This window comes from Salvia splendens, chromosome 17 (assembly GCF_004379255.2).
Source record: "Salvia splendens isolate huo1 chromosome 17, SspV2, whole genome shotgun sequence".
Taxonomy (NCBI): Eukaryota; Viridiplantae; Streptophyta; class Magnoliopsida; order Lamiales; family Lamiaceae; genus Salvia; species Salvia splendens.
In genome coordinates this window covers 25,207,616-25,228,832 of record NC_056048.1, presented here as the reverse complement: position 1 = coordinate 25,228,832, position 21,217 = coordinate 25,207,616, and the positions used below count along the sequence as shown (strand labels likewise).

At 40.5% G+C, this 21,217-nt stretch overlaps 1 long non-coding RNA gene across 1 annotated transcript; it reads right to left on the bottom strand.

Moving 5' to 3' along the window:
- Positions 1 to 11,825: 11,825 nt before the first annotated feature.
- On the bottom strand, positions 11,826 to 19,531 carry LOC121774993. Its single transcript, XR_006045084.1, has 4 exons — positions 19,197 to 19,531; positions 18,084 to 18,178; positions 13,815 to 16,312; positions 11,826 to 12,054 (listed from the first exon to the last, which is right to left on the bottom strand). It is a non-coding gene; the product is annotated as an uncharacterized LOC121774993 (long non-coding RNA).
- Positions 19,532 to 21,217: the final 1,686 nt, after the last annotated feature.

Sequence of the window (21,217 nt, the reverse complement as noted above, 5' to 3'; positions counted from 1 at the left end):
GTGACCAAGTAGTTTGCCAGGTCTGCGAACCATGGCTAATCGTTTAGATGACATTTACCCTTTTCAGAATCTCCTGGACCTGTTAATGCCATAATCTCTTCCCAATTGATAGGTCTAGGAAATTCCCCTAAATAATACAAATGTTCCTCGGGGAATGCATCCGGTATTGCTTCCTCGGTCTCCCCTTGAAAAATACGACTCAGATGGTCAGCCACCTTGTTCTCAGTTCCCTTTTTATCCTTAACCTCCCAATCAAATTTTTGTAAAAGTAGCACCCAACGGATTAATCTAGGTTTGGACTCCTTCTTCGCCAGCAGGTACTTAATAGCTGCGTGGTCTGTGAAAACGAACACCTTCGACCCCAGCAAGTATGGTCGAAACTTCTCAAATGAGTATACAACAACCACCATCTCTTTTTCAGTGGTGTCGTAGTTCTTCTGGGCTTGATTTAGCGTTTTCGAAGCATAGAAAATCACGTAGCTTTTTCCATCAACTCTTTGACCCAGCACCGCCCCAACTGCATAATCGCTGGCGTCGCACATGATTTCAAAGGGTAGATTCCAGTCAGGTGCTCTGATAATGGGAGCGGATACTAATCTGTCCTTCAACAGCTGAAAAGCTTTTTTACACTCCTCATCGAAAACAAACTCCATATCGTGATGCAATAAGTGAGTGAGCGGTTGAGCAATTCTTGCGAAATCCTTTATAAACCTCATGTAAAATCCCGCGTGCCCTAGGAATCCTCTCACTTCTTTTTGATTCGTCGGGTAAGGCAGTTTTGAGATAACATCGATTTTTTCTTTATCTACCTGTATGCCTCTTTCCGATACCACATGCCCTAGGACAATTCCCTCAGGGACCATAAAGTGGCATTTGTCGAAATTCAAAACCAAATACTTCTCCTGGCATCTTCTCAGCACTAAGTCCAAGCTCGCCAAACATGAGTCAAATGAATTCCCGTACACAGTGAAATCATCCATAAAAATCTCGATGCCATCCTCCAGAAGATCCGAGAAGATACTCATCATACACCGCTGAAAAGTGCCTGGCGCATTGCACAGACCAAACGACATCCTTCTGTAAGCGTACGTTCCAAAGGGACACGTGAAAGTTGTCTTCTCCTGGTCTTCGGGATCCACATAGATTTGAAAATACCCACTATATCCATCCAGGAAACAGAAATATTGCTTTCCCGCCAATCTTTCCAACATCTGGTCAATGAAAGGTAACGGGAAATGATCCTTCCTAGTAGCCTCGTTCAGCTTCCGGTAGTCAATACACATCCTCCACCCAGTAACAAGTCGAGTGGGGACCAACTCATTTCTATCGTTCTTGACCACCTGTATTCCTGACTTCTTCGGTACCATATGTACTGGACTAACCCATTCACTGTCTGGTATGGAATATATGATTCCTAGGGATAGCAACTTCAATACTTCCTTCAGCACTTCTTCCCTTATGTTCGGATTCAATTTGCGTTGCGGGTCCCTACAGGCTTTTGCTCCTTCTTCTGGGAGAATGTGATGCATGCACATATCTGGACTGATTCCAACCAAGTCAGAGAGTGTCCACCAAATAGCCTTCTTGTTCCTCCGAATTACCTTCAGCAATTCCTCTTCTTGTCCCTCGGTCAAGCTGCTGTTAATAATCACCGAGAAATTTTCATTCCCCTCCAGATACGCATACTTGAGCCCAGGTGGAAGCGTCTTCAATTCTTTCTTGGGAACATCTTTTTCCTGGGGCAAGGGATGTTTCTCTGTCGACTCAATTGCTATTCCCATCTTAGACTCAGTAGAACTGTCCATGCTCGCTACATAAGATGTCTTCCTTGATCGAGCTAGCTCCGAGTTCGTACAGAATTCCAGAATCGCTTCAGCTAGCTCATCGTCTGATAACTCACTCGTGTTCATTTCTTGACACCAACTAGCTACTTCTCTATCAATGGCATGACTCATCTCGGAATTCTCGATCTGTTCCTGCATTAACTCTGTCTCAAGATATTCCTGGACCAAGGGGGTTAATAACATCTACAGCATGCAAATTTTCAACGTCAAGAGGTTTTTTCATTGCCTCACCTATGCTGAATGTATATTTCTCCCCATTATAATCAAGGCAGATGGTACCATCAAAAACATCAATGATAGTCTTAGCGGTACGCAGGAAGGGTCTCCCTAGTAGTACGCCGCCAGACTCTGCAGACTCATTATCACCCATTCTAATCACATGGAAATCAACTGGGTACAAGAAGTCATGTACCTTTACTATTACATTCTCAAGCACTCCTTAAGGACAAATGCATAACTTGTCTGCCAATTGGATCACAACTTTGGTGTCCACCATGCCTACACCTACTAACTTCTTGTATATAGACAGTGGTAACACATTTATGGATGCACCTAAATCACACATAGCATGCTCGATTTTTACATTACCAATAGAGATGGGTAAGGTAAACATACCTGGATCATTGCATTTCGAAGGCATCCTCCGCTTTTGAATCACTGCAGAGACGCTCTCGCCTATCAAAATTTTCCCACTGGGTCTAGCCTTCCCAGCTATAAATTCCTTGATGAACTTGCTAAACACCGGCAATTTCAAAGCCTGTAAGAGTGGTAGATTAATCTCCAATTTCCCAAAAATATCCATGAAATCCACCGGCTCTTCCTTCTTCTTCTTGACTTCCCCCCGGCTTGGGAAAGGCTTCAGTCGCTTCCCTGCTCCGATAGAGCTTTCAACTGAGAATTCTCCGATTTCTTCCCCTACTGCCTTACTTCTCAATGCTGGCTCTGGATCGAGGAAGAATGGTTCAGTTGACCTAGGCAGAGGTTTCTCCAAATCTCCTGTCCTAAGGTCATCCTTGACCAAGGAATTTTCTCCCTCCAAGTTCCTAGACCTAGGAATTGTATCCTCTTCCTTTTTGCCTTCCTTGAGTTCTGTCGCTTCCTTCATTCTTACCAATGGCCCATCATATCCCCTCCCGGATCTCAAAGTAATCTGACTTATATTCGCTCTATCCGGTGGCCTTACCGAGGCAGGAATCTTTCCTTCATTCCCCCTCATATCACTCAAAGAAGTGGCTATCTGGGATAATTGCTTAGCCAGCATATCCATTGCTGCCTTCTGCTCCTGTTGAGCGTCTCGAAGCTTGTGCACGACGTCATTGTTCGATTGCAGGTTGTTTTGCATATGTTGTTGAGAACTGACGAGATCGTGCACCATATCATCGATACTCTTTGGTGGCTTTGGTGGCTGGCTGGGCCCTGGCCCTATACTCAGAGTCGGTCCACTCATTTGACCCTGACGAGCGTTTCCTTGACCTCCTGAAGAGTTGTTGTATTGATTTCCTTGACCCTGGTAATTGTTTTGAAAATTCCTTTGGTGCGGTGGTACATAAGAGTTCCCTTGATTGTTCTGATTTCTGTTTCCCTAGTTCGAGTGGTCTCCTTGGTTCCGATTGATCCAGCTGCCCTGCCCCTCGTGATTCCTTCCTGACCAGTTACCTTGTCTCTCGGGCTGAGGTGCAAACTGCTGACTTTGTTGTGGTGCTGGCTGATTTTGCTCATTGTCAGTCCATCTGAAATTTGGATGGTTTCTCCAGGGCGCATCTCTCTGTCTCCCTGGATTCCAGCTCCCATCGGGATTCCAACTTCCCATTGCATTGACCTGGGCCTGATAATCTCCTTCCTGGGTCCCGTAATATTGCTGAATTTGATTATCTCCTTGACCATGAGATTTATCCTTCCCTTGTGAAGCTTGTGGAATTTTCTTTTCAATCGCGTTCAAAAGAGCCTTCTCGAGCCTGTCAATACTCGCTTCTACTTTATCATCTTCTTGTTCTCTTATGGCATGCACCGATCCTCTTCTCATTGCATTCCTAGGGTTATCGTACACCTTCTTAGCGTCGATCAACTTCCCCAGGATTTCTCTTGCTTCACTTCCCCTTTTTCTTGTGAAATTCCCCCCACTCGAGGAATTCATTAGGTCCTTTGACTCATGAGTTGCCCATTCGTAAAACAGAGAGTAGGTTTCTGCCTCTATCATTCGGTGGTTCGAGCACGCATCCAACAACCCCTTGAATCTCGACCAATACTGACTTAGAGATTCATCATAATCCTGCTTACACTCTAGTATTTCTTTTTTTAGTGCATTCGTCTTGTTAGATGGGAAGAAATAATCTAGGAATTCCAACTTGAAGTCCATCCATGTGCGGATAGAATCCGGGGGCAACCTCAATAACCACGTATTAGCTTCCCCTTTCAAGGTAAACGGAATTGCCTGTAGGCGATAATCCTCCTCTGTTGTTTCATTCGGCCTCTTCTGAATTCCACACAACTTACTGAATTCATTTAAGAACTCATACGGACACTCATTTCTGCGCCCAGAGAATGTTGGCAAGATGCCGAGTACGTTTGTCTTGATCTCAATAGTCCTCTGGCGCTGGTTCATTACTATGGCTTGGGCTGGTTCTCCATCTAAATGGGCAGTGAGCGAGCCGATCTCTGGATCTAGATCTACTACGTGCGCCATGACTACTTCTTCTGCTTCCCCTGTTTCTGACTCTGTTTCTGATTCGGGTGGTGACTCTGGATCTTCGCGTCCTGACGACGTCCAAGATTCATCGCTAGTAAATTCACTCAGAAACGGATCTCCCATGGTAAACCCTGATCTAGTGGTCACAGTAGAGACTGTATCCTTAACCCGCCAATTTAACTGGCCGTGCTTCCACCCAGATGAGTTGCTCCAGTAGGTAGATCTTGAGCCTCAGATCATAAACTACAAATAAAAGAGAAAGAAAATAAATCAAAACTATTTACACCACAGACTCTGAACACTTAACACAAAGCACGCCATCCATCCCCGGCAACGGCGCCATTTGAAGGTAACGTTGTGTTTGTGTATTACGGAGTAAGCAAATGTGCACAAAGAAAACTAATGCAAGTGCTTGGTCAAGACACCACGCTCCTTAAATCCACTGGATCACCAGGTCCACGAACTCAAGAGAACACGGAGTATTTTTTTCGTTGGACACACTCGACTCCCCTTCAAAAAAATATTAAATCCCTCAACCCGAATACTATAAATTAGTATAGGGAAGCGGGGTCGATCCCACGAAGATGGATTCGTGAAGTAGTGCTTAGAGACTCTGGAAACAAGCGGCTGCTGCCACGCAAAAGGGTTGAGAATTTTAACTACTTCTAGACCTAGACACGAAATGTAATGCTAGACCTAGGACACAGAACATGTAATAGAATCAAACTTCAATACTGAGAGACACATTTTGCTTCCTAGATGGAGAAGACGACTAACTAATTAAGACTAGACATGGAGAATAAAACAGCGGGGACCATGACTCCAATTATAGCAAGTACAGCTAAAGCTGCAAATAACAAACTCATGCTCCAACTAACAACGACATGCAATTTACTTACCGATTCAAGCACGCAAATGGAGAAAACAGAGCAAATATCTAGATTCGAACAGAATATAAAGATTTGGATGCCGGAAACTTGCTATGAACCGGAAATACATCAGATCTACGTAAACTAGGTGAAATGAAATGAAAACACGTAAACTAGGCATGAAATTAAATCAATCTTGCTTAGATTCACGTCGGATGCTTAATCCACTCCGGATCTAAGCGATCCGAACCCAACAACAGACATAACCGACTCCATAACTCCGGTTTTCACAGATCTGCTCCAATCAACTCCGAATTCAAACAACCACAAACAACTCCACAACTCCAGCGAACTCAACCCTCCGATTTATCGACAAACACTCTCCGATCACCCAGATCCAACTGCAAACCTGCATAAACTCAGAAAACAACTGGGTAACGCATCCAACTCGAACAATCCAACTCCACAATTCTGAAAATCAACGTAACAGAAAATCAAACTTGCATTAAAATTAGAGAATATTCGGCAAAACAAACAAATAGAGCTCCGAGCTTCGAACAGCGAAGCTCGGTAAAATCAGGAAAGTATGAAAGCAGAAATTAAATTGTTTCTTCGCCCCACAGAAGGACGGTGTTACAACCCACAATAGCTTCAAAGAAAACTAAACATGAACCCCGGTGCGAACCCTGAATCTCCCCACGAAAAGAACCCAAGTGTGTGAAAAGTGAACTAAGCTACAGGCTGTTAGCGAGGCCTCCAACCCCGAAGGTCCCTCCAACATGCATGCTTCTCCCTTTTATAGATGCGGATATAGCCTTCTAGAGTCTTCGTAGAAATCTCTATTCTACCCTTCAACTCCGAGGTTTCCTCCGTCAAGCAATATTCCGCATAATGTCCACTCATGCGCCTATTTCCTAGGTCCACGTAACTGTCCTCCTCCTTTCCTAGACCTGGCGAAAAATCTTCACACACCTGGCTTAAAACGTGCGTTAGACTCAGACATTTCACGAATTAAAGCCCTAGACTTATGCATGAAATTAGCCTTATCAGTCTAGATAGTTGTTAGATTTTAGATCTGAATTAGTTAAGTGTGAAAACCCAGTTTACGTGATTTCTGCCACCCTACATGTTGACTAGTAAGCATAATTGCAGTTTCAGTGTTCGATCTTTCGATTTGAAGTTTTAATTGTAGATCTGTGTTCTTGAAGTTGTTAATCTGTGTTTTTATGGCGATGAATCTGGTTTTGTTGATCTGATTTGATTTATGTTGAAGAAGACAACATCTCCATCCAAGTTTGGGACCACTTTTGCTTTTTAACAACTTTTTACTTTTGACCTTACTTTTCAGCTGTTACTTTTTTCAGATTTTCAGGTCTAGTCGCCTAACTACCTTTTTTCCTCTGATATTCCGTTTAGCCGTTTATAGTAAACTCGTACCTTCTACATTTATTAGCCAAACATCATGTTCCCCACTCACATGTACACAGCCGTCTGTTTAACATCTCTCCCGCCTCCTAGTCAGTAGAGTACTACCTTAAATTCCAGCCTAGATAAGTCTCAACCCAAATCGTGGTAGCTAACCAAACCTTTCCAGAATATCACCACAATTCCCAAAACGCATTCATCTCTGTGGGATTCGACCCCTACCTTTACTATACTACCCAGTAGAAGAGGGTTGAAGAATTATTGATACCAGGTTCAGGTTTAGCAGGGACTTCCATACTGATCAGTAGGATACACTCTTTGCTTGAAACGACACCTGCACAAACCTGCACTTTCAAATGGTAATACATTTATCTCTATTTTATGCATCTAAGACTCTGAATCAAGCCCAACGGAATTACGATACCACTGAAAAGGAGATGCTGGCAGTGGTGTATTCTATCGAGAAGTTCCGGCCATACTTGTTGGGATCCAAGGTCATCGTATATACTGACCATGCAGCGATTAAGTATCTGATTGCCAAGAAAGAATCCAAACCACGTTTGATCCGATGGGTACTTTTGTTACAAGAATTTGATTGGGAAGTGAAAGATAATAAAGGAGTCCAGAACAAGGTGGCAGACCATTTGAGTAGAATAGTGTAAGATGGAAACAGCGAAGAGGTGCACGACAAGTTTCCAGAGGAGCATTTATGTGAGGTGATTTTTGAGGTCAGGTAAATTGACTGGGAAGAAGTGATGAAGCTTACTGGCCAACATGATACAACAAGAGGGGAAGAAAAGGTAGGGCAAGAACCATGGTATGCAGACCTAGCCAACTACCTAGTGACTGGAGAGCTTCCAGAAGTGCCGAGTATTACCAAAGCCCAAAGAATGAAGATTAAGACTGAAGCAAAATACTACTTTTGGGACGACCCCTATCTGTGGAGAGTGGGATCCGATCAAGTGATAAGGAGGTACATTCCTGACTGGGAGCAGCGGGATGTCTTGATCCATTGACATTCCTTAGCGTGTGGAGGACATTTTGGGTCCAAGAAGACGGCAAGGAGCTGTGAGCTGTGAACGTTGCCAACTGACCGGAGGAATATCTGCCCGGGATGAAATGTCGCAGGTACCCATCATCGTTTGTGAGCAGTTCGACATATGGGGAATGGATTTCATGGGGCCTTTTCCTTCATCCTATGGTAATCTATATATCCTAGTCGCGGTGGATTACGTTTCCAAATGGGTAGAAGCAAAGGCCACGAGCACGTGTGAAGCAAAGGAGGTGGCCAAGTTCTTAAGGAGTCAGATCTTCAGCCGGTTCGGAGTTCCGAGGGCCATCATATCTGATCAAGGTACACACTTTTGTAACCGTACAATTGAAGCTGTAATGAAAAAGTACGGTGTGCACCATAGACTTTCTAGCCCCTATCATCCGCAAGCTAATGGTCAAGCGGAGAATTCTAACCGAGAGATAAAGAAGATTCTGGAGAAGACTGTAAATCGTTCTAGGAAGGATTGGAGTGTGAGGTTAGAGGATGCTCTATGGGCCTATCGTACAGCCTACAAGACCCCCATAGGAATGTCCTCGTACTGGATCGTTTTTGGGAAGATGTGCCATTTACCCGTTAGAATTGAACACCGGGCATACTGGGCAGTACAGAAAGTGAATATGGATGCTACAGCCTGTGAAAAGGAAAGGAAGCTGCAGCTGCAGGAGTTGGAGGAACTCAGATTGGAGTCGTTTGATTCAGTAATGTGGTACAAAGAGCGAACCAAATTGTGGCATGACAGGAATCTGAGGACCATGGATCTCCATGTTGGGAAAAAAGTACTACTTTTCCAGTCAAGACTGAAGCTCATGCCTGGGAAACTCAAGTCGAAATGGACAGGGCCTTATGTCATCACCTCACTCCGTTCCAATGGAGCAGTAGAAATTTCAGGGAGTCTTTCTAACTCTGAACCTTTTGTTGTGAATGGGCATAGGCTAAAAGTATTTAGGGAGAATAGTGAGGTGGGTGTAGTGGATGAGATTCCACTACAACCACATACTTTAGCCGCATACTGACCAGTAGGATAGGAATTTGGAATTCCACTGGGCCAATTCTTCTGAAAGTCTACATATACTGGCCAAGTAGAGTTCCTAATTGCCTAAGAGAAATGTAAATATTGTAAATACATAGTTAATTTTCGTTTGCAAAATAAATTTTAGAAAATCCAAAAATATTTTCGGGCCTTAATTATTTTGGAGTATGCATTGACCACGAGATTACTTATCTGGTGCAACTTCAATTTTATTTAAGTGCTTATTTTAACTATTTTCTAATCTAGGAAAATATAGTGGGAAATCATTAAGGGAAGAATTTGAATTTGTGGACATTTTGCAGCTTTTTGCAGGGTGGCAGCGGCTGGAAGGGGCGCGTGAGCAGAGAGAGTAGACACGCCAACCAATCGGGAGTCAGTATTCTCAACCGCCTCCCCCTCGAAACGACGCGGTTTGGAACCGCCTATAACCGGTTGCAAACCCACAACTGCCCTATTCCAACCCATAACTAGCCATCTCCCGCATTTTCACTTCACAATTTCACTCTGCAATTTTTCTCTCTGCAAAATTTCCACCATTACCCCACAAACACCAACCCCCACTTCATACCCAGAATTTCACAGATCTAAGCCATGGGAAGGAAAGCATTCGCAACAAAAATCAAACCCCCTTCAAACCGCAGGGAAGAAAAACCAGAATCACCACCGCTGCGGGAAGAACGGCCGCCGAGCCCACAACCGCAACCGCAACCATCGGAGCCGACTCCTCAAGCGCCAACAATGGTCTCCTTGGAAGCAATGGCGGTGTTTCTTCGACAGCAGGACCCTAATAGAGATTGGTCGGCGGCGCTGGCCGGTTTTGGTCAAATCAGGGGACAAGAGAGAGTAATCGGAGAAAATCCTTCGGAACCGATTGTGCCATCTACAGCAACACTCCCCACCTCCATTGCGACTTCCTCCGAAATTCCACCAAAAAGAGAAGCTCCATCGACTACCGCACCACCTAAGTCCTCGGAACCCTCAGAAACTCCACAACATAGTGATTCAATGGAGATTGACCCCATTTCCGCTCATTACGATTCCGACTCAGAAGAACGTGAAGCGAGGAAAGGTCAGGAACAGGGGAGCCTACAGGGAGAAGTTGAATCAGAGAAAATGCTGACGGCAGAAGTCGTTCCCTGAAAAGTGGCGAGGGAGGAGATAGATCTGAACGAATCAGGCAAGAAGCAGGGCCTAATGACCGATGAGGAATTTCAGGCTATTTTAGATGATGTCAATCGGATGAAAGATGACACTGCCGTGGTGGCTGAGGGGCTAGACCTCGCATCACGGGCAGTAGGAGAGAGTGAAGGGACAGGGATAGAACGGGTACCAGAAGGCCTAGCCTACCAGCCTGGAGACCGAGCAGACGACAGCCAAGCTAGGGAAGAAGAGATAATGCCGGAATCACCCCAGCCAGAAGCAGAGAGGGGTGATGCATTCATTAAAGAACAGGAAACGGAAGCAAAGGAAGCAGAGCCGGAAATTGATGTACCCGTCCCAGTAGCGCCACCAGTAGTAAAATCGAAGGCCGTCAAGAGGAGTTGGTATTAAAGGGCGAACCTAAGGCTAGTCGGCCAAAGCCGCAAAGGGTGTCACAACGATGCTTGGGGAGGTGGGCAGCAAGTAAAGCCAAAGCAAACACGGCAGAGAATCCGGAGGAAATTGTAAGCGAAGAGGAAAAGGACACTCCCAAAAGGTCTAGGGATGAGCCTATACATGCTACTGGCTTAGAAGATACCGCGGTTTCTCCAGCACAGAGCTAGCAAGGCGAAGAAACTGAAAGGGTGGCTGAGGGTCTGGACCTCGCACCTGAGTCAGTAGGGCCAGATGGATCTGAGAAACTCGATGCTCGTGTCCACGGAGAGACCACTTCTACTGCCCCAGATGAGTCTCTACTTCAAGCAGAGGAGGAAGCCAGATACCAACAAGCCAGAAAGAGGAAAGGGAAAGCCATGATTCAAAGAAAGTCGGTAACCAAGAAGTCCCGAGTGGTGAACACAGGAATAGTCATCACTGAAGCTGCTCGGAGAACACCACCGAGCCGACAGGAATTGAGCGACAGTGAGTATGCGGCCAGCGAGGAATTAGCCTCCGACAGCGATATCTCTTTGGAGGATGAAGAGCACGGGGAACAACTACTTCCGAACGATCATCGCGAACTTGTACATCCCCCAATAGAGAGGTTAAGATACCGGCGGTGGACAGTGGACTTTACTGACGAGATAACAGAGGAGATGAAGCTTTTTGAAACCAAGAAACTGCAGGATACTTTTGACAGCATGGATGATGGGAATAAGGACGTCAAGTGTGGGAAGGTAGTGCATTACCCCTCTTTCGATGAGTTGGGTGTTCGAGAGCAGTTTGTAGCCTATTTGCATGTACTAGGGTTTGAGTGGTTGCTGCCGAATGGAACCCCAGATATTTGTGTTAGGCTTGTGAAAGAATTCTCACTACATTCGGGTTCAGGGTAACTACAGATTTATATGAGGTGTCTATAAGTTTTAGGTTATTTGGAGGGGAGATCAGTATGAGTCTGATCGAGTGGACGGTACGGTTGGGGATGTGCAGTCTTGAGGAGGCCATAGGGCCAGATTGGAGAAATAGGGAACGAGGAATCCCCCGCAGACATGTCGATTTTGACCCACAGGAGGCTTGGGCAGAGTTAACTCATCCAGATGCTGGAGAGTTTGTTTCAACCATCTCTCGCTCAACCCATTTCAATGACCCCGTTTTACGTCTAGTGCAACTCCATCTAGATTTCAACTTGTTGGGCCAGTCAAACTCAGCCGTCCGTACCTCAATGACGGAATTGTATCTGCTGTGGTGTGCAAAACATGGACGGAGATTGCATCTGTAACACCCCCACCCGAACGTCCGCCGGTCGAGTAGGTGATGTCGCAATTCCGGTACCATAAAGTATGGCAATTTAAAATTTTCATTTTCTAAACCATTCAAAAACAAATCCTTAAATCAATAATTAATATTTACAATTATAGCGGAAGTAGCTTAGTATAATATTTAGTGCTAACATGCCACAACTAACCATTCGAAAATCTATCGGTAACAAAGCTCAGTGGCCCTCTAAGGATGCAGCGCTGGAGCAGACATGAAAGAAACATCAACCGGTACTTCCAATGTTGACTAACCTGTAGCAAACTCAACACTTTAGCCAAAATTCTCTACAAGAAAAAATAGTCATGCAACTTAAAAAATTCATATTATTATTTTATTTACCAGTTATTACCACATCTATCATAATATTATTGTCTCGTTAATTTTTAACATATATTGGCTAATTTGTAACATATATTGGTCAACACTTCCCATATAACCAACACATGCCCAGAAACCAACAATAAGCAATATTAATTCCAGAACTTATCAACAATCATCATTTCTTGATCTCATGGTATTTACCTGGTTCACAATCACAAACCGCTTCATAACTAGTAGGATATCAATCCAACAATTTCACATAACCAAACATATATAGCCAAATATTTCGAATTACTTTTACCTCATTGGCAATTTACTTATTCAGTAACCGAGCATATCAACATTCACATACTAACAGTCAAATCGTCACCCACAACATCAAATCTCCAAACTTCACCCACATAAAGTGTATGGTAATACGAATCCTTCACCCATGTCATAACTATTCTCCGCAAGTTCTCGGACTTTCAATATTTATATCATATCAAAATCCATGTTCATGTATAAGATATTAACCTAACACATTATAACAGATATTTCACATAAACTCATATATCGTCACGTATATTTGATCAACACATCCCAGAATTTCACAAATAGCCCTTTTTTGTGCTTAGTGACAGACTAGGGTACGCGGACCAGATCAGAAACAGAATCAGGTACAGACGCGGTCATGGTCCTCGAGAGGACGCCGCACAGACCACCCATTAGGGTGCAGACAGATAATCAGACCACCCATTAGAGTGCAGACAGATAATCCTGGGAACAGACCACCCATTAGGGTGCATATCAGACAGATCAGATAGGGCCCATCAGATAACAGCCAATCCTCGCTTCGGTTATCCAGAAGACGAGAGATCACAGATAATGCAGCGGTGCTGTCCTATGGCATGCCAATTGTACCCACATAATACACTCAAGCACGGGGCGTAAACACAATTAAATATACTTTATATCTGACAATTTCCGGCATAACACATCAACGCATACAGATCAGATCAACAACTTCTTTTCACAACATAGCATATCAAATCAACAGATTAATTCCAACACTCTCAAAACCATCCCAGATTTCCATCAACACAAACAGATAGATCAGACATCATCACATTTAATCATATTTGTATACATCTCATCATATATCATTTATCATATCCACTTTAATGCTCATTTCCATATTATCTACAGACACAATCATATTCTTCCCTTTTCACATCTCATTACCAAATCATTCAATAGTTCATCATATTCTCATATTTTACTTCATAAGTCTTTTTATCACATAATTACTCATAATTTACTAAGATATTAATACATCAGCACAGACAGACAAATCAGATCTCATCACAGATAGATAGATCAGACATCATCACATGTAATCACATTTGCATACATCTCATCAACATATATCATTTATCACATTCGTCTTAACATCCATTTCCACATTTATATAACCATCTTCACAGTAACACTCATACTCTTCCCTTTTTATCTTTCATCATCAACTCATTCATCAATTCATTATATCCTCATAGTTTACTTCATAAGTCTCTTCTTCCATAATTAATCATATTTCATCAAATTCATGAGTTACATATTCACATATAAACACATAAAGCACATAAGGACATTTAATTATCACCTAAAAGTACGTAAGAGAATTAGGCCATTTAAGTGCTGAGCATGCTACCTGGATGGTGTTTACTTCCAAACCTTTCCTTTTCGACGACTCTTTTTCTTCCAACCCCTTACTCTTTGACATGGTAAATAATTGGGCGTAGCTACCTTGATAGCATTGTAATATACATTAATGCATAGAGAATATAATTTTGCATATAAGCCAGACTCTCTCATCTATTCTTAAATATTATTCTATATGTAAGTGAATATACTAAAACAACTCTCTAGTCAATCTTATATCCAATTATTTTATTCTCATGATTTAATCCATATATTAAGTTCAACATTTAACTAATATAATCTCTAAATTATACAAGATAATAGCTTAGTACTTTGATTAATACTCTTCATGTTTTCGAAGAAATCGGTCAAGGACTAAACTGATGACTTTCAAATTTTATCAAAACAAATCATCCTTAACTCACATCATTTTTCAATTCCTTCACTTAACTTTCATTTAATCACTTTCTAATCATACACTTTAATATTTCAACTTATTTCCTTCTCAATTTTGAATTAACGTTTCCATAGCATCAAGAATTCCACATAACATCTACCAAACAATATCACATACCAATATACTTAGCACATATACAGACCAACCACATTTTCACATATCCAACCACTATTTTCAAAATCGAATTATTCGACAAGAGTCCTGATTCTCCGGTTTCCTAATCGGAAAAACAATTTCCGACTAAGGTCACTTCTTTGGGGTGTTACAACTCTACCCTCCTTAAAAAAAATTGTCCTCAAAATTTTACATGACCTAAATGGTTATAGACATTTATCGTACTATGTCATCTAATCTCTATAATCTTCTAATTTTACACGCCCCTCGTATCTTCATATAACATCATTAATTTATTATAACTTGGTATAACTTCATTATTCTATCTTTCATTTCCTAGAACTTGCCAAAGTCATAGTCATATCAACTCACCAACTTCATAGAATATGATACATAGTAAAATCCACAACTTGACAACAGCCTACATAGATTGTCAAGTTAAATTTAAAGAATATAACACATTATCCACACGCCAACACGTTTACAAATCACATTTATTATCATATATCGTGACACATATACCAATCAACAACGCTCTTACATAAAAATATATATACATATTGCTATAACCGACATTCTCTTATATCGAAACACACACAAATCACCTACATTCTCATATCTCACAACATATATATTATCACATATATGCACCCATTTTCCTTTTTCCATTCAGTTTATAAATCCTCATTTAAATTTCCATATTCGTTTAGCTCGTCTTTGAGCGCACACATAGTTCTTACGGAGTTCACATTTCTAGTCAGATCACATTTTGTATCCATATCTTTTATCATGGACAAATACTTTGCTTATATCTTTGTCACATCACATCATAATTCATTTTGCCAGATTCCAAACACACATATAATCCATACAGAATTTATATATTCATCCACAACACATAGCTCGACTCGGTAACACATATAACCCATTTAAGGGCACGCATTTTCAACTATATCAAGTATCAACCAATTCACATATTTACCTTCTTAACACAAACAATATCACCTTTCAAACATATATATTATCCACAGGCTACTGCACACATAATCATATACACATCATCAAATATATTATAATCGACATTATCAAATATTTTCACTTATTTGCCCAAATTTGCTGAGCGATAAACACAGGTATGTGTGCAAAGCAAAATGCACCCGCATAGGGCTGATCAAATCCTTCGTCATACCACATATTACATATTAATCCCTCACATCACATCACATATCGTGTATCATTTCCACCCATCACACCATTTATGCAAATCACATACATTATCACATTCTTATTCATAAACCAACACATATAGATCACAAGCAATATCATCTCTTTTTGACCAATTCTAATATCATCATTCTTAAAGCTTTTTAATCTTTCACCCAAAATGACGCTACCGAGATTCAAGCTATATGGGGTGGCCAGTCCCATATAACTAATTTCTCGGTCACACGGGAATTCCTATCCCGTACTATATATAGTGTGTCAAATCTCCATTTGACAAACTTCTATATCAACATATGGTAGCAGCTGCATCGGGTCACTGATAGTGATAACGACTCAATATTCTGTGGCATGTGTTTAAACTAACTTGAACCCAACCAGAAGCCTAGAAACGCGTAAACCTAGGCTCTGATACCAAAACTTGTAACACCCCCACCCGAACGTCCGCCGGTCGAGTAGGTGATGTCGCAATTCCGGTACCATAAAGTATGGCAATTTAAAATTTTCATTTTCTAAACCATTCAAAAACAAATCCTTAAATCAATAATTAATATTTACAATTATAGCGGAAGTAGCTTAGTATAATATTTAGTGCTAACATGCCACAACTAACCATTCGAAAATCTATCGGTAATAAAGCTCAGTGGCCCTCTAAGGATGCAGCGCTGGAGAAAACATGACAGAAACATCAACCGGTACTTCCAATGTTGACTAACCTGTAGCACACTCAACACTTTAGCCAAAATTCTCTACAAGCAAAAATAGTCATGCAACTTAAAAAATTCATATTATTATTTTATTTACCAGTTATTACCACATCTATCATAATATTATTGTCTCGTTAATTTTTAACATATATTGGCTAATTTGTAACATATATTGGTCAACACTTCCCATATAACCAACACATGCCCAGAAACCAACAATAAGCAATATCAATTCCAGAACTTATCAACAATCATCATTTCTTGATCTCATGGTATTTACCTGGTTCACAATCACAAACCGCTTCATAACTAGTAGGATATCAATCCAACAATTTCACATAACCAAACATATATAGCCAAATATTTCGAATTACTTTTACCTCATTGGCAATTTACTTATTCAGTAACCGAGCATATCAACATTCACATACTAACAGTCAAATCTCCAAACTTCACCCACATAAAGTGTATGGTAATACAAATCCTTCACCCATGTCATAACTATTCTCCGCAAGTTCTCGGATTTTCAATATTTATATCATATCAAAATCCAGTTTCATGTATAAGATATTAACCTAACACATTATAACAGATATTTCACATAAACTCATATATCGTCACGTATATTTGATCAACACATCCCAGAATTTCAAAAATAGCCCCTTTTTGTGCTTAGTGACAGACTAGGGTACGCGGACCAGATCAGAAACAGAATCAGGTACAGACGCGGTCATGGTCCTCGAGAGCACGCCGCACAGACCACCCATTAGGGTGCAGACAGATAATCAGACCACCCATTAGGGTGCAGACAGATAATCAGACCACCCATTAGGGTGCAGACAGATAATCCCGGGAACAGACCACCCATTAGGGTGCATATCAGACAGATCAGATAGGGTCCATCAGATAACAGCCAATCCTCGCTTCGGTTATCCAGAAGACGAGAGATCACAGATAATGCAGCGGTGCTGTCCTATGGCATGCCAATTGTACCCACATAATACACTCAAGCACGGGGCGTAAACACAATCAAATATACTTTATATCTGACAATTTCCGGCATAACACATCAACGCATACAGATCAGATCAACAACTTCTTTTCACAACATAGCATATCAAATCAACAGATTAATTCCAACACTCTCAAAACCATCCCAGATTCCCATCAACACAAACAGATAGATCAGACATCATCACATTTAATCATATTTGTATACATCTCATCATATATCATTTATCATATCCACTTTAATGCTCATTTCCATATTATCTACAGTCACAATCATATTCTTCCCTTTTCACATCTCATTACCAAATCATTCAATAGTTCATCATATTCTCATATTTTACTTCATAAGTCTTTTTATCACATAATTACTCATAATTTACTAAGATATTAATACATCAGCACAGACAGACAAATCAGATCTCATCACAGATAGATAGATCAGACATCATCACATGTAATCACATTTGCATACATCTCATCAACATATATCATTTATCACATTCGTCTTAACACCCATTTCCACATTTATATAACCATCTTCACAGTAACACTCATACTCTTCCCTTTTTATCTTTCATCATCAACTCATTCATCAATTCATTATATCCTCATAGTTTACTTCATAAGTCTCTTCTTCCATAATTAATCATATTTCATCAAATTCACGAGTTACATATTCGCATATAAACACATAAAGCACATAAGGACTTTTAATTATCACCTAAAAGTACGTAAGAGAATTAGGCCATTTAAGTGCTGAGCATGCTACCTGGATGGTGTTTACTTCCAAACCTTTCCTTTTCGACGACTCTTTTTCTTCCAACCCCTTACTCTTTGACATGGTAAATAATTGGGCGTAGCTACCTTGATAGCATTGTAATATACATTAATGCATAGAGAATATAATTTTGCATATAAGCCAGACTCTCTCATCTATTCTTAAATATTATTCTATATGTAAAACGTAAAGTATTTCTATAATTCTTTATTTATCTTCAACATAACCACTGCACTGGACTGATTTATCATTAATGTTCGACCTTCATTAAGAAGAATATAGAGACTATCTTTGACATTTAAAAAATACCCAAAGAAGTCTAGTTTATAATCCAACAAGATTTATTCAAAATCCCCTAATGATTTAAGAGATATCACCATTTTCCCACAGACTACCAAAAGCAAACAGTTTCTGGCAACATTTTCAGACCAATTGTTAAATATACTAAAAGTACTTGTAAATTCTTTATAAATTTCAAACACTAACTAGATACCTTATAGTCAATTTAGAAATTTCTTCATCAAATTTACCTCTACCTCAAGCACTCTGAATAATTCAGATAAAACACAGAAAAACTGGCTATGTTACGAAAATTCTGACAGATATAGATGTATTTTTATAACAATTTATTTATGTATTAAACGAACTCCAAAATTCTCCAAAATATTCAGGGCGTTACTAGACTCATCAAAGGGGTTTTAAAAATTGTTAAACCATAATTTTCACCGTTCTACATATGCCGAAATATTTGGAACAGATCGTTGAAAACAGGGGGTATAATTCGATTCAAACTTTTATATCAAATTCTATTTCCACTTATATTTAATCATCACAATAACCATAGATCTGATCTAACCTGCAGATTTAATCATAAAGACCATGAACCCTAAGCAATAATTTCAATTCTCATGTAATCTCTGTGCTAGAGTTCAATAGATTCTACATACCATAAACCCTGCTCATTAAACACATATTCATCAATTAATCAAAAATTCCAAACACCCTTTACTCCATCAAATTCTGGACATAATTCTCCAAACCCCATCTCAAAGTTTCATCAATTTCATGCTGTAAAAAAAAATAGTATAAATAGAAAGAGCTTACTTGATTTATCAAGGTTTTTGCAATCGGACGATCGATACAACGAAAATCGACAACGAGGCTAGAGCTTGAACCTCACGGTTTCTTTCTCTCATGGTGACCGTGATTTTCTCCCCCTCCATAAGGTTGAGGGTCCAGTTTTTTTAAATATATATCAATATAAATAGCATCCACTCATTATAATATATGGCTTTCAAAATTGTACAAGTGGCATAACTTCTAATAGCCACATTTAACTTTCTTTTTCTAGAGTTTTCTATAAATTTCAAGATAATATTGAAATCAAAACATCTCCAACATCTCCAAGATTTCGTCCCCTTAGCTTTAATCAACCATATATATTCCTTATCATGTGAATATACTAAATCAACTCTCTAGTCAATCTTATATCCAATTATTTTATTCTCATGATTTAATCCATATATTAAGTTCAACATTTAACTAATATAATCTCTAAATTATACAAGATAATAGCTTAGTACTTTGATTAATACTCTTCATGTGTTCGAAGAAATCGGTCAAGGACTAAACTGATGACTTTCAAATTTTATCAAAACAAATCCTCCTTAACTCGCATCATTTTTCAATTCCTTCACTTAACTTTCATTTAATCACTTTCTAATCATACACTTTAATATTTTAACTTATTTCCTTCTCAATTTTGAATTAACGTTTCCATAGCATCAAGAATTCCACATGACATCTACCAAACAATATCACATACCAATATACTTAGCACATATACAGACCAACCACATTTTCACATATCCAACCACTATTTTCAAAATCGAATTATTCGACAAGAGTCCTGATTCTCCGGTTTCCTAATCGGGAAAACAATTTCCGACTAAGGTCACTTCTTTGGGGTGTTACAGCATCTAGGTTTCTGGACTGCGTACCAATGCCATTTGATCGCCACCCATCCTGCCCGAAATCTCAACCTATGCCATATTTTGGGAATATTTGTCGGGAACAACATTGTCGTCACAGAGGCTGAGGATTCGTCCCCGCTGACCATGGTACGCCCTCCTGGGTTGTTTGACATACCACTCTTCGTCCGCACAAATGCCGTGTACATGAGGGAACGTGTTCAGCATTTCTACACAATGGAACAGGAGGCTATACCAGCTGGTAGAGCTTCTGCGGGACAGGGGATGCAAGCTCAAAGGCAAACGACTTTGGAGAGGACCGTGGCAGAGATGGGAGATGAAAATCGACAAATGAGATCGGAGATGACCCGCTTAGCATCAGTGATGGAAGGAATTTTAATGGAGTTAGCTTAGAGAAGGCAAGAGGAAGCGACTGGACCTAGTGGCTATGGAGGCCAGAGTGATAAACCACAAGTACCCGAAACAGAAGTTGCAGAGACAGATGAAGGAAAGGCCGAGGTGCTGGCGGATGCCGAGGAGCCGGCGAAGTCTGATGAGAACCAATCTGGAATGAGAAGGAACAACCGGAGCAACCACCTGTGCCGCGAAGGAGCAGGCGACACCAATAGACCCCCCATGACGAGTTAGTTTTCTTTTTAGTTTTTAGTTTTTAGTTTTTCGTATTTTAATTGTGTTTTGCTTTGTTTAGGTAGTATAATTTGTGTACGTGCGAAAACCCCTTTCATAACACTTAGCCTACGCAATAGTCTAAGTGTGAGAAGTAAAGGGTTAGCTATTTTTTGGCGCATGTGTTTGTGTTTTCTGTTTTCTTTTTCGTATGCATGTCAACTCACACTTAGTCTATTATATAGTCTAAGTGTGAGGAGTTTGTTGTATATATATGTTTAGGTTGTTGGTTTCTGTTTTGGTTTTACATTCTCCCACTTAGCCTATTCTATAGTCTAAGTGTGAGAAGTTTTCAGTTTTAGTATGTCGTTGTGCTTGTTTGTCTGTGTGTCAACATACTGGCCATTACCTTTTCCACTTCACAACCTTATCTGAGGGCAGACACTTGTGAAGTGAGAGGGGGGATGCAATGGCCAGTATGATGTATGTGTATATGTGTGGTTTGTGTTTGTGCTTGTGTTAGTGTCT